The 13,341-nt window shown below is 45.2% G+C and overlaps 1 non-coding gene across 1 annotated transcript; it reads left to right on the top strand.

The window, feature by feature from the left end:
- Nucleotides 1-12,844: 12,844 nt before the first annotated feature.
- On the top strand, nucleotides 12,845-12,917 carry TRNAR-CCU. Its single transcript has one exon. It is a non-coding gene; the product is annotated as a tRNA-Arg (tRNA).
- The last annotated feature ends 424 nt before the right edge of the window (nucleotides 12,918-13,341 follow it).

Below are 13,341 nucleotides of genomic sequence, written 5' to 3'. Positions count from 1 at the left end.
TGGCTAAAAATAAGTTTTATTATATCTTACAGTTGTATAGATCAGGAATTCGGGCTCAGCTACTGTTGCATAGATCAGCCCAGGGCTCAGCTGGAGGATCCATCTGGCCCACATAACACCAGCCCGAGTCACTCAGGGGGATTCAGCTGGTAGGCTTGGAAGGTCTGGAGTGTCCCAGATAGCTTCACGGTTAGGTTTGGCTCTTTGGCAGGAATGGCTGGAAGGCTGATCTCAGTTGGGCCGTCTCCCTCTTTATGAGGTCTCAGGGTCTGTCTGCAGCCCGAGGCTCTAAGAGAGAGAGTTTTAAGAGACAGGAAGTGGACATTGCCTACCTCTTAAATCCTGGGTCTGGAGAGTAGCACAATATCCCTTCCGCTGTATTCTATTGGTTGAAGAAGCACAGAGTCCACCCTGGTTCTAGAATTGAGCCCTGTGTTGGGCTCCACACCGGGTGTGGAGGCTGCCGGGGATTCTCTCTCTCCCCCTCTCTCTGACCGGCATATACTTTGCATCTCAGTGTCAAAAAATGTGGCCATCTCTGGGGCACCTGGGTGGTTCAGTCGGTTAAGTCCGACTCTTGCTTTCAGCTCAGGTCTTGATGTCAGGGTTGTGAGATCAAGCCCCACGTCGGGCTCTGTGCTGAGCGTGGAGTCTGCTTGAGATTCTCTCTCCCTCTCCCTCTGCCCCTCCCCCTGCTCATTCTCTTTCTCTCTCTCTCTCAAATAAATAAGTAAATCTTTAAAAAAAATGTGGCCATCTTTAATCACCACGGGTAATAACAGTGGGAATGGGAGACGAGAGATTAAAGATACCTCATAGAGGGAGAAGTCACAGGGCTCGGGCAAGTGCTTAGCTTCAGCCGTTCGTGAAATATTCATTGCGTCTCTACCATGTTTAGGGCCATGCTGCAGTCACGGAGGACACAGCAGTAAACAGATAAAATCCCTGTTCCCTCCGAGCTCCTATGCCAGTGGATTGCAGGGCGGACACGGCACTGAGGTTCCCGCCGTGTGTACCTGGCAGGATGGTGATGCCATTGTCAGATACAGGATACTGAGCCTACCGAGCGTGGATCCGGGCTTGACAGCATCCCCATGAAGCTGAGTGTCGGGAGCCTTCCGGCTGTAGGAATCACACAATGACATCCGACTCGGAGCTCTTGAGGAAATCCAAGATTTGGCTTCCGACCACAGGCAATGCCTGCAAGATTACAAAGAGAAAGGGGGGGCCACTTCAACAGCTTCGGAGGTTTCCTGCCTTCCTGGGGCAGGAAAAGCATGTGGAATCCTGCAAATCCACAGTCCATGGCCAGCTATCCCACTGACACAGAGGCCTCTGATGTTAGAATTCACAGTCTGACACGCTCAGCTTGCTTCCCCCATGAGTGTTTACTGGAGAACCTCTCCACTGACCCTTATTTTATTTTATTTTATTTTTTAAAGATGATGCGTTTTATTTTTATTTTTTTATTTTTCATTTTTTAAATTTACTTTTTATTGAAAATTTTTTAAATTCTTTTTTCAGTTTTTTTTTTTTTCCCAGAGAGAGAGAGAGTACATGCACACGAGCCAGAGGTGGGGGGCTCAGAGGGAGAGGGAAGGAGAGAATCTTAAGCAGGATCCACACCCAGCGCAGAGCCCAATGCGGGGCTCGATCTCACGACCCTGAGATCATGACCTGAGGCGAAATCAAGAGTCAGTCGCTTAACTGACTGAGCCACCCAGGCACCCCACTGACCTCTATTTCAAAGAAACAGAAATTTCTGGCATTAAGAAACTATTTGAGGGGCCTTTGAGAATTCAGATTAGTTTTACTTCAAGGTAGACTCAGATACCTGTGATTACATTATTGAGCTTCAAAAAATAAAAGCAAACCAAAGAGCAACATTTATAATATTTGCAGGAAAAGCTGTCCGTGTAGATGCATAGCCAAAGGTATGGAAGGATACTGTATCAACCAGAGGAGGTGAGGATATGTCCCAGGGATAAATGGCCACAAAAATCTGAGCGTGCTTCCCAGTAAAGGTTTACTTGTGTATCACCGTGTATCGTGTGCGGGTTGGGTTGTGGCTCTGCAGTCTTCACTCTGGGATTCAACCTTCTGGAGCATCACTCCTCTTGTAACAGAGAGAAAAGACAGCTATGTGCTGGTGCTTAGAGGGTCTCCTCGGGAGTGACTAGCCACTTCTGCTCATCATTCATTGGTCAGAGAAGTCCATGGCTAAGCCTGACATCAGTAGGGTGCGGACGTGGATTCCCTCCTCAGAGTAGCACAGTGACCATGTGTGGGCGGTAATTCAGAATACTGTCGCAGAAGCCACTGAGCCGTGGTCATTACTCTTGAGGTTGTGGTGCAGGGGAGTGAAGGAAATGTTATGTTTCACTTTCCACAGTTCTATAGTATTTCAACGTCTTTCCAAAGGCATGCACTATTCGTGTACTTAAAAATACCCTTTTGGGGTGCCTGGATGGCTCAGTCGGTTAAGCGTCTGCCTTCAGCTCGGGTCATGGTCCCAGGGTCCTGGGATTGAGCCCCACGTTGGGCTCCTGGCTCAGCGGGGAGCCTGCTTCTTCCTCTCCCTCTGCCTCTCCCCCTGCTCATGCTCTTTGCTCTCTCTCTCTGTATCCCTGTGTCTCAAATGAATAATAATAAAAAAAAATCTTTAATAAAAAAAATACCTTTTCGGGACAACTGGGTGGCTCAGTTGGTTAAGCGTCTGCCTTCAGCTCAGGTCATGATCCCAGGGTCCTGGGATCGAGTCCTGCATCGGGCTCCCCGCTCTGCGGGGAGCCTGCTTCTCCCTCTGCCTCTCTCTCTCTATCTCTCATGAATAAATAAATAAAATCTTTAAAAAACAAAAACAAAAACAAAAAACCTTTTCGATACCTTATTTATTTTTGACTTTTTATTGTGGAAAAATTCAAACATAGGCAAAAGCAGAGAGGACTAGTATGATGAGCACCACCCCCCCATGACCTATTGGTCACCCAGCTTCCAATGATTCTTAACTCATAGACAATCTTGCTTCGACAGCAACTTCCACTCCTCCTCCCAGATTATTTTGTTAAGTCCCAACATCATACATACTATTTTGTCTTAAATATTTCAGTATGTATCTCTAGATTCTTTGTAAAAATAACTACAATATCACGATCATCCCTAAAAAATTAACAATAGTTCCTTAATATCATCAAATATCCAATCTGTTCAATTTTTCCCAACTTTATATATATAATGTAAACACACAATATATGTTTTTTAACATATTTATATATATAATTTTTTTTTTACGGTTTGTTTGACTCAAGTTCCAAATAAGTTCTGTATGTTATGTTTGCTGATAGGTTTTCATCTCTTGATCTTGACCTACAGATCTCTCTTACAATCTCTCTTTCTCCCTCCTCTTTAATTTCCTTACAATTTATTGTTGAAGAAATCGGGTCCCTGGTCCTATAAGATTTCACGAATCTTGCAGATTGCTTTCCTGCGGTGATGTTTAACATATATGTCTGTTCTTTGTATTTCTGGTAGATCTAGAGGCTTGATCGGATTTAGGTTTGGTTATGTACATATTACATTACATATGTCTATATTATGTTGGATTGTATACTTCCACCATGAGACACAAGGCGGGTTGCTTTCCTTTTTGTGACTTAACATCCATTGATGACGATAGCCTCAATCCAATATTTTCAGGGGTTGTAAAGCAGCATCATCCCAATTCCATCATTCCTTTGTCATTTATTCACTGCGATACTTCTATAAAGAGAAAACTTTTCCCTCCTCGATTCTTGGGCTATATCCCCAGGTGCGTGGTTCAAACAAGGAAAGGCAAGATAAACACTGATTTTTTTTTTTTACCTCCATTTGCCTGTTTTCAAAATCATGACATTGTTCGCTTACCTTCTTCACCGTTAACCAATGAATTCCCTTTTTTGGTTGTTTTTTTGTTTTGTTTTGTTTTTAAAGATTTTATTTATTTGACAGAGAGAGAATGAGAGAGAGCACATGAGAGGGAGGAGGGTCAGAGGGAGAAGCAGACTCCCCGCCGAGCAGGGAGCCCGATGCGGGACTCGATCCCAGGACTCCAGGATCATGACCTGAGCCGAAGGCAGTCGCTTAACCAACTGAGCCACCCAGGTGCCCCTTTTTTGGTTGTTTTAATCACTATGAAACTCATGTATCTAAATTTGTGTTTAACATGTTTCAATTCATTGCCATTATTATCAGTGTGCCTGATAAATTAAATTGCGCCTCCCATCTTTGGCCAGAGGGAGCCCCTGCCAGTTAGTTTCTGAGTCTTTTTGTCATAGCTTAGTCGTTGATATTTTGTTTCCAAGCTCATCTTTTGTATTCCAGCCTCAGACCTGGAGGGGGCCATTTCTCCAAGGAGCCCTGCTTTCATTAATGGGAAACAGTATTTGTTTACCACAATTGGTAGCCCCTAGGGGTACTCATTGTTTCTAGGCCTTTCTGGTGGGCAGAGCCAGGAAATACAGTTGACCCTTGAACAATGCAGGGGTTAGGGTTACGTCCGTAACCCCTTGGGGTTGAAAATCCACGTATGTAACTTTTGACTCCCCAGAAAGGTAACTGTGACTAGCCTGTTGACCGAAGTCTTACCAGTAACAGTCAATTAACACATACTTTGTACATTCTATGTATTATCTGCTGTATTCTTACCATAAAGTAAGCTAGAGAAAAGGAAATGTGAAGAAAATCATAAAGAAGAGAAAATACATTTACCAAATTGTGCTGTATTGATCGAAAAAGTCCACGTATAAGTGGATACACACAGTTCAAACCAGTGTGGTTCAAAGGTCCGCTGTATTTTTTTAATGACAAGATATTATCATCACTTCTTGCTAAAACTTCTGATTAGAAGTCTATATTACAAAGTTTTCCTGTAGCCTTGTCTGTCTTACATTATGAACCTGCTTTCTCCTACACAGAAATCCTGGTTCTGGATAATGTAACAGTTGTGCGTATATCACTGAACAACAGCATCAACACTACCACCAACAGTGTGATTACTAAAAATGATTCAAGATGACTTTCTCCTTCCTTCCTTCCTTCCTTCTTCCTTCCTTCTTCTCCTTCTCCTTTCTTCTTCTTCTGCTTCTTCCCCTTCTTCTTTTCCCCCTCCCCCCCCTCCTCCTCCTCCTTCTTCTTCTTCCTCCTTCTCCTCCTCCTCCTCCTCCTCTCGACAGTTCTTTTGTCCTTGGGCTACCCCCCCCAGGAATGTACACTCAAGTTTCTATGCTTGAATAGCTTTTCTCTGTGTGGTTATGCCTTGGACAAAGAGGTTAATTTCTTTTCTCTGCTTTAGATTTTTAGTGATGACCCTTTCTTAAAACTTTCATTTTGTTGGGGCACCTGGGTGGCTCAGTTGTTAAGCATCTGCCTTCAGCTCAGGTCACGATCTCAGGATCCTGGGATCGAACTCCACATCAGGCTCCCTACTCAGTGGGAAGCCTGCTTCTCCCTCTCCCACTCCCCCTGCTTGTGTTCCTGCTCTCACTAACTCTCTCTCTGTCAAAAAAAAAAAAAAACTTTAATAAGAAAAAATTTTCATTTTGTTATAGTTATATAAAGTATTTACCTGGTTCCAAAGTCGTATCTACAAAACAGAGTATATTTAGAGAAGTCCAACTGCTATCCTTGTCTCTCTACCCCAATCCCTCTCTCTTCCTCTCAGTACTTAAATATATATGTATAATATAAAAAATACATATTACAGATCTATAAATTTATAAAATATATTACATGTAAATATATATGTATACAGCATACCTTTTGTGATTAACATTTTTTAAAAGTTGGGGCACCTGGGTGACTCAGTTGGTTAAGCATCGGCCTTGGGCTCAGGTCATGATCCCAGGGTCCTGGGATCGACTCCCACATCAGGCTCTGCTTCTCCCTCTGCCCCTCCCCCTGCTCATGCTTGCACACTCTCTTTCTTTCTGAAATAAATAAATAAAATCTTAAAAAAAATTTTTTTTTAAAGCTATACCCTTTCTTACATTCTAAACACACATTCCTCCACCTTGATCTTTTCACTGGAGGTGACTCCAAAGCAGAATTTTCCTTAGAACCTGACAAAACAGGTTCTACCCTGGGTCCCTGCTGCAGAACCCATGCTTTAAAGTCTCTCCCTCGCCCCATTTCATAAACACAAGCAACACACTTATTAAAGACCCCCGGGGCCCCCAGCACTCGGCGCTGGCCCAATGCGGTGCAAGGGAGGGCCCCACACATCCTCTCTCAAAGCTAACACCCTGCGTGCAAGCCCCAGGGAGATGCTTCTCCTCGCCTCTTGCCCTATGGCCTTGAAATGACGGTGTCTGTGTCTAACGCCTTGGACACCTGTGGGCTGTGCTACATGCCTACATGGGAGGACATGGACACAGCTTTGAAGTACGGCAACAATGTGCAAGGCAAGTGCTCAGGTTAGAGCAAAGACAGAGAAACCATCTCATCAGATCCCCCTACCACAGATGCAGGAGGCCTTTGCATAATAAAACAGAGTTCCAGAGGGTGCCTGTTTCTCTACCACTTGGCCAAGAGTGTGTCATAAAACGTTTGGGTTTGATAGGTTGGAAAGACTATTGGTGTAATTTGAATTTTTTATCATTCTTCCTGTGAACGAGTTTGAGCATTTTTTCCCACAGGATTAAGGAGCATTGAATTTCCTTTTCTGTAAGTTATATATTCGGATCTCTAGCCTGTTTCTCTGTGGTGTTACTGATTATTCTCTATTTTTAGAAGCTCCTCATAGACTAGGGATATGAACCTTTTTGTCTGTGAACACCTGCAATCCCTTTCTAGACTAGACTCCAGAACTCAACAAAATATAAGGCACCATCCGTGCCCCCGAAGGAGCTTAAACAATTAAATAACAACAAAAGCTATAAGTAATTTTATGAAACAATAAGGAAAGAGAGATCTCAAAGGAGAACAGAATTCATTGCCGATATAATGACCCCCCAACATGGGGCTCAAACTCAAGATCCCAAGATCAAGAGTCGCATGCTCTACCGACTGAGCCACCCAGGCACCCCTCTAAGAGGATTATTTAAATAGATCAGACAGAGAGTCCATTGGATTAATTCACTTCATCCCTATCACAGGTGAGTAGAGCAGACAGGGGACTTGGGAAGAAGACCTGATTCGTTATAGACAAAATAACCCATTTCTATCTTCTCTACACTTCTCCATTGCAATAGAGCTAAAAACGTCAGCCCTGTCTATACTAAGACCATCTCATAGAGCTGTTGGAAGGATGACAGGAAGTGATCCATACAAGGTGCTCAGCACAGTGCCCGGCTCATAATAAGTACCCAACACGTGCTAGCTGTCGTGATTAGGGGATCATAAAATAGTTGCTGAGGGAGGGAGTGAATAAAGGAATCAAAGGACAAATGACAAGCCCATTGGCAACAGTCCTTGGCAGTCGTGCTAAGCGCTACGAGGAGAGTCAGGCGAGCCTGGTGCCCTGCGCTCTCCTGCTGAAAGCCATGAGCATCCCCTGCCTGGACCCACACTTCCCCCAGCAGGAACCGGTCTGTGCTGGTCTGGCACCCAGAGTCCTTGGCTGTGTTTCTTTGACAATTATAACCGAGGAATTCGGCTTATTTTGGGTGAAATCCCTGGACGTCCAAGTTCCGATCCCCGTTGGAGCCATGCAGCCACATTTTCCAATGAGTAACCCCATCCAATATAACTCCTGGCAAAGGACCCCATCCGTCGCTGCAAGAATGTGTCGTCATTCGTGGTAAATAGTAAGACCACTGTGTGGGGCTTGACTCATCTGTCAGAGAAGGGGTATTTTGAAACCTTGACCTCACTCCCAAACATGTGTTGGCACATACCTTTTGTCAGATGCAAATTTTCCGTTCCCAATTTAGCTCCTCCAAATTTTCCCCCACAATGAAAGATGTGGCTATGAAGAGAGATAGAGAAATTTTTAATAGATCTTGACTCCAGGTATGTTCCAGGGGAGCTCATCTGTCTCAAGGCCAGCTTCCTGTTGACTCAGGAGCCAGGACTAGGGAGACCAGGGAGCAAGGTACCAGAATGATAATAGCTGTAATTTACTGAGGGGTTACCTGCATGCCAGGCACCGTGCTTACCACCTTACGGACGGCAGTCCCTGAACCTACATCATGACCCTGTTGTGTAGGAAGGAGATGCAGACCCAGAGAGGCTACGTGACTTGTCCAAGGTCAAGTTACTCCTGAGCTGAGATTTGAACTTGGGCTGTGTCTCCAAAGTGTCTCTGTTTAACCAATATGCCAAACGTTACCTGGATATTACCTGCTTCTAACACAAACCTAGCCTCTGGCCCTCCAGAGAACCTTGGATGGAGAATGGGCAAGCGACTTAGGGCAAGTCCTGGCTCTGCCTGATCTGCTGTGCGCTCTCGGGCAAGGCTCTGACTCGGCACTGCAGCTGTGAACCCAGGACCTACGGCCTCCTCCACCTGTAAAGGTCCAGATTCTGTGATGCCCACATGCACTTCCGAAGGGCAGGTGCACAGTCTGGAGCTCTTTTGCAGAACCTGGGTTCCTGGGCACGGCCTCTGTGTTTCCCACCTGCCAACCAACTTTCCCAAACCTTCTATGGATAGTCTTGTTGCTCTCGGTGGGCTCACAGCCATCGATGTTCTCAATAGAAGGAAATTGGGAAATCTCCTTTTATGAGCACATCGAAGGGCAGAGCAGGAACTACCATTTCCTAATGGGGCAAAAATGCCGCACAACTCACTCCGAAAACTTGATTTTAACATGGGGGAGGGGCGTAGTGAGGGCCTTTGCGTGAGCTCCCCAGCGGTGTTTCTTACCCCGGAGAGTTTCCGCAAGGCTTCCTGTCACACTGCACTGCATGATCCCATTGACTGGCATCCCAGCCATTTTTGGCCAGGCTTCTTTCAGGAAGAAAATGAGTTAACTTGACTGGAATATTCTTGGTCGTATACAAATGGGATCCTGGAGAGACTGCACAACAAATGTCTTTCAAGCAACCTGCTAGGTGCCATGGGGATAACAAAGGTAAGCAAGGTGTTTTTTCCCCAGAAGATGCTCATAATCTGGAAGAAAAAAAAAATGTCTCTAATAACTTGAGCACCGGAAAGATTATGATCAATGTTAGAAGGAAGGGACCTGGGCAGGAATGTAACCTGGGTCCATGAGCCTCCCTCACAAAATTAACCATGACATCGTGTGTGCACCTGGGCCTTTAGGGTGAGGAGAGAGTATCCACAGCTCCCATGAGATTCTCAAAGTGTGCGGTGATTTTTCTCCTGCCAAAACTGTTGCACAATTTAAGCCTCTAGAAACAAAAAGAAAGAAAGAATTACATTTGGTTGGGCTGGAGGGGGCATGGGGAGCAGAGGGTGGGGGCTTTTGGAGGAGGAGGTACACGAGACAAGCTTCCAAGAACAGACAGAATTTCAGTAGGTACAGATCTGGGGAAGGCCCTGGAAAAAGAGGAAGCATTGTGACCAAATCAGGGTGGTGGCAAAGCCTGGGGTATGTTCAAGGAATTAGGATTAATCCAGTTTGCTGCATCATCAGGGCAAGGACGAGATGAGAATACCAAAGCAACACCAGGGGGATTTGGGATCACAAACTGAACCGATTATTTGTTATTGATTACATATTTGCCTGAGCCTGCTCTGTGCCCTGCCTTCAGGGCAGGATGATCTCTGCCCTGAAGAAGCTTATATTTTAATTTAGAGGAGGAGGCGTGAGCAGGCAGGAAACAAAGTAGGTTTAAGGACAACAGGAACTCAAAGAAATTTTGGTCGGAGTGTTGAGTGAAGCTTCAGGGAGGAGGTGAATTGGCTCAGGCTACTCAGTGGGGAGAACCTGGCCGGGTGGCTTAGTAGAGAAGGGGCCTTTCCAATGGGAAACAGCACCAGCAAAGGAGAGAAAATGGCCAGAAAGAAGCAAGGCAAGTGGGGAAGACCGAGGAGAGGCCAATCTAGGGAGAAACCACTGTGTTGAAAGGGTAGGAGACAAGAATTTAGACAGGTAAGTTGAGACCACATCGTGTGGGGTTATGAGGGTCACACTGAGAAATTTCTTATTTTCTCTAGGATCTCATTTCCAGCTCTCCTAGTATAAATCATATCAACAAAAATGATTTTGGGGGGGGCACCTGGCCAGCTCAGTCGGTGGAGCACACAGCTCTTGATCTCAGGGTTGTGAGTTCAAGGCCCATGTCGGGTGTCGAGATTACTTAAAAAAAAAATAAAATCTTTTAAAAAATGATTTGTAGATACTCTGTTATAGAGGATTTCAAATATACGCAAAAGTAGAGAGACCGGTAATGCAACGGAATGAATGTTTATGTCCTCCCCGTAAATTCATATGTTGAAATCATAGCCCCTAATGTGATGGTGCTAGGAGCTGGGCCTTTGGGAGGTGAGTAGGTCATGAGGGTGGAGCCTTCGTGGATGGGACTGGTGCCCTTATTAAAGACTCCGGAGAGCTCCCTTGTCCTTGCAACCATGTGAGGACACAGCCAGAAGACTGGTGTCTACAAACCAGGAAGGAGCCCTCGCCAGACACCGAATCTGCTGGCATCTTGATCTTGGACTTCCAGCCTCCAGACTGTGAGAAATGAATTTCTGTTGTTTATAAACCATCAGTTATATGGAATTCTTTTATAGCAGTCTGACTGGACTAAGACAGGTAATCACGAACCCCCTCTGCCCAGCACCCCACTCAGCAACTCACGGACAAACTCAGCTATACCCTCTCTTCTATCCCTTTCCACTTCATTTATTTTTTTAGATTTTTAAAAATTTTTAAGTAATCTCTACACTCAATGTGGGATTCGAACTTACATCCCCAAGATCTAGCCAGGTGCCTCCCCACCTTTCTCATCTTAGAGTAAATCCTGGACACCATATTCTTTCATCTGTAAATATTTCCACATACATCTCTAAAAGAAAAGGACTCTTTATTTTTACATGACCATAAATACCACCACCACACATAAAAAGATTCGTAATAGGGGCGCCTGGGTGGCTCATTCGTTAAGCGTCTGCCTTCGGCTCAGGTCATGATCTCAGGGTCCTGGGATCGAGCCCCACATCGGGCTCCCTGCTCAGCGGGAAGCCTGCTTCTCCCTCTCCCTCACTTGTATTCCCTCTCTCTCTGTGTCTCTCTCTGTCAAATAAATAAATAAAATCTTTTTTTTTTAAGTGGGAGGGGAAGAGGGGGAGGGAGAGAGAATCCCAAGCAGACTCCATGCTGAGCTCGGAGCTCCACGCTGGGCTCCATCTCACGACCCTGAGATCAAGACCTGAGCTGAAACCAAGAATCAGACGCTGAACCGACTATACCACTCGGGTGCCCCCAGATGGGATATTTTAAACAAAACATGCCTTTGATAAAAAATATATATATATATCTTTCAAAAATAGACTGATTTGGATTTTTGAAACAATCTCTGATGAGATGCCCACACACTTTTTTTTTTTTTGCCTGAAGAACCATATCCATTTTCATCAAATTCAGGGCAATTTGCTCATTTCCTCTATACCTGGTGAGCAGGACGGATGCAAACCTGGCTCCTCAAGGACCAGGTGGCAATAATGCTGCGTCATATGACAAGAGTCAAGCTTGATTTCAAGCTCGGACCCTCTGCACCAACACATGACTCTTCAAGTTCCCTCCAGGCCCGATCTACTAGGGACCAGAAGACACTGAGACCCACAACCTTGTTTTCGCTTCGAACCATTGACTGGACTTCCGGCTTCTCCAACGGTTTGCCTCCAAGGACCCATTCCTCTTTCCATCATGGTGATGACAACCTAGATTCTCGAATAAGCTTTCCTGTGGTTTATTTCTTGCCTACAGGAACCCCAGCAATAGTTAACCACTTGGCTAGCATTTTCCTTTCTCCTGTGATCCTTTTCTGCTACTTCTCCATCTCACTGCTCTATTCATTTGTTCCTTAAATATTTACTGATTGGAAATGACTCTGGAAGCTTGGGGATCCCCAGATGTATAGGGTTGGGTGTCAGCTTTCAGCAAACTCCAAGATCACTTCCCACCTTTTCTGGTAAAACATATGCCCTGCACATACTTTAGTCAAATGCTATTCTTAACTTCTTACAGTTTCCTGGTATCACTTTTCCTTGCCTATGGCTTTGGTCCCTTGCATCCTGGCTCTGGTAGCCCACCATCCTTAACTGCTGAGATCCTGCTCACCTTTGCCGACTCAGCTGAAATGACATCTGGGAAGCTGGAAGGGATCTCCTCATCCATCCCTCCTTCCATCTTTCTACCCAACAAGAAGTTACTGGGCATTGACTATGTATCAAGCACTGAGCTAGTTCCTGGGGATACCAGTCGAACACACTGGGCTTGCCTGCGAGGAGTTTACCATCTAGCTCTGTGCTCTGTCTTCTGTGGTAACCACCAGCCACATGTAACACTTGAGGATTTTTTTTAAAGATTTTATTTATTTATTTGAATAAGAGACAGAGAGAGCATGAGCTGGGAGGGGGGGCAGAGAGAGAAGCAGACTCCCCTCTGAACGTGGAGCCAGATGCAGGGCTCGATCCCAGGACCCCGAGATCATGACCTGAGCCAAAGGCAGATGCTTAACCGACCAAGCCACCCAGGTGCCCCAATTCTTGAGCATTTAAAGTGTGGCAGGTCTGAAATAAAATGTGCTGTAGGTCTAAAACACCCATTGGAGTTTGAACACTTGGCACAAGGAAAAGAATCTTTAACATCCTCTTGATGATTTTTAATTGATTACATGTGGAAATGTAATATTCTGTCCATATTGGATTAATACATTGCTAAAATTAAATTCCAGGGGTGCCTGGCTGGCTCAGTCGGTAAAGCATGAGACTCCTGATTTCAGGGTCGTGAGTTCAAGCCCCATGTTGGGCATGGAGCCCACTTAAAAAAATTAATTTCAATTATTTCACGTTGGTTTTGGAATATAGCTCCTAGAAAGTTTAAGCTGACTTATGTGGTATGCAGCGGTGGTTCACCTTCCATTTCGATGGGACAGCACCGCTCTTAAAGGAGGGTACAGGGATGGAGGCAAAAACGCGTAAGGAGTTTTCATAGATCCTTCTATAAAAATGTGTGTGCAGGATTCAGTGAGGGAGTGTTTTTAGTTCAGGAGGCCAGGAGACAAAGGAGGAAGGGAATCTATTTACGATGTGTCGAGCATTGTGCTAGGCACTGTAGATAGGCTTATGCCCCATGCAAGGCGCTGTAATATCTTCATGCATCGGCTTGGCATTTAAAATACCTCACTTAATCCTTGCACCAGTAATCACCATAACCCGACCACATCTTTCCAGCC

Source organism: Neomonachus schauinslandi, chromosome 15 (genome assembly GCF_002201575.2).
Source record: "Neomonachus schauinslandi chromosome 15, ASM220157v2, whole genome shotgun sequence".
NCBI classification, from domain to species: Eukaryota; Metazoa; Chordata; class Mammalia; order Carnivora; family Phocidae; genus Neomonachus; species Neomonachus schauinslandi.
This window is presented reverse-complemented; position numbering and strand designations above follow the sequence as displayed.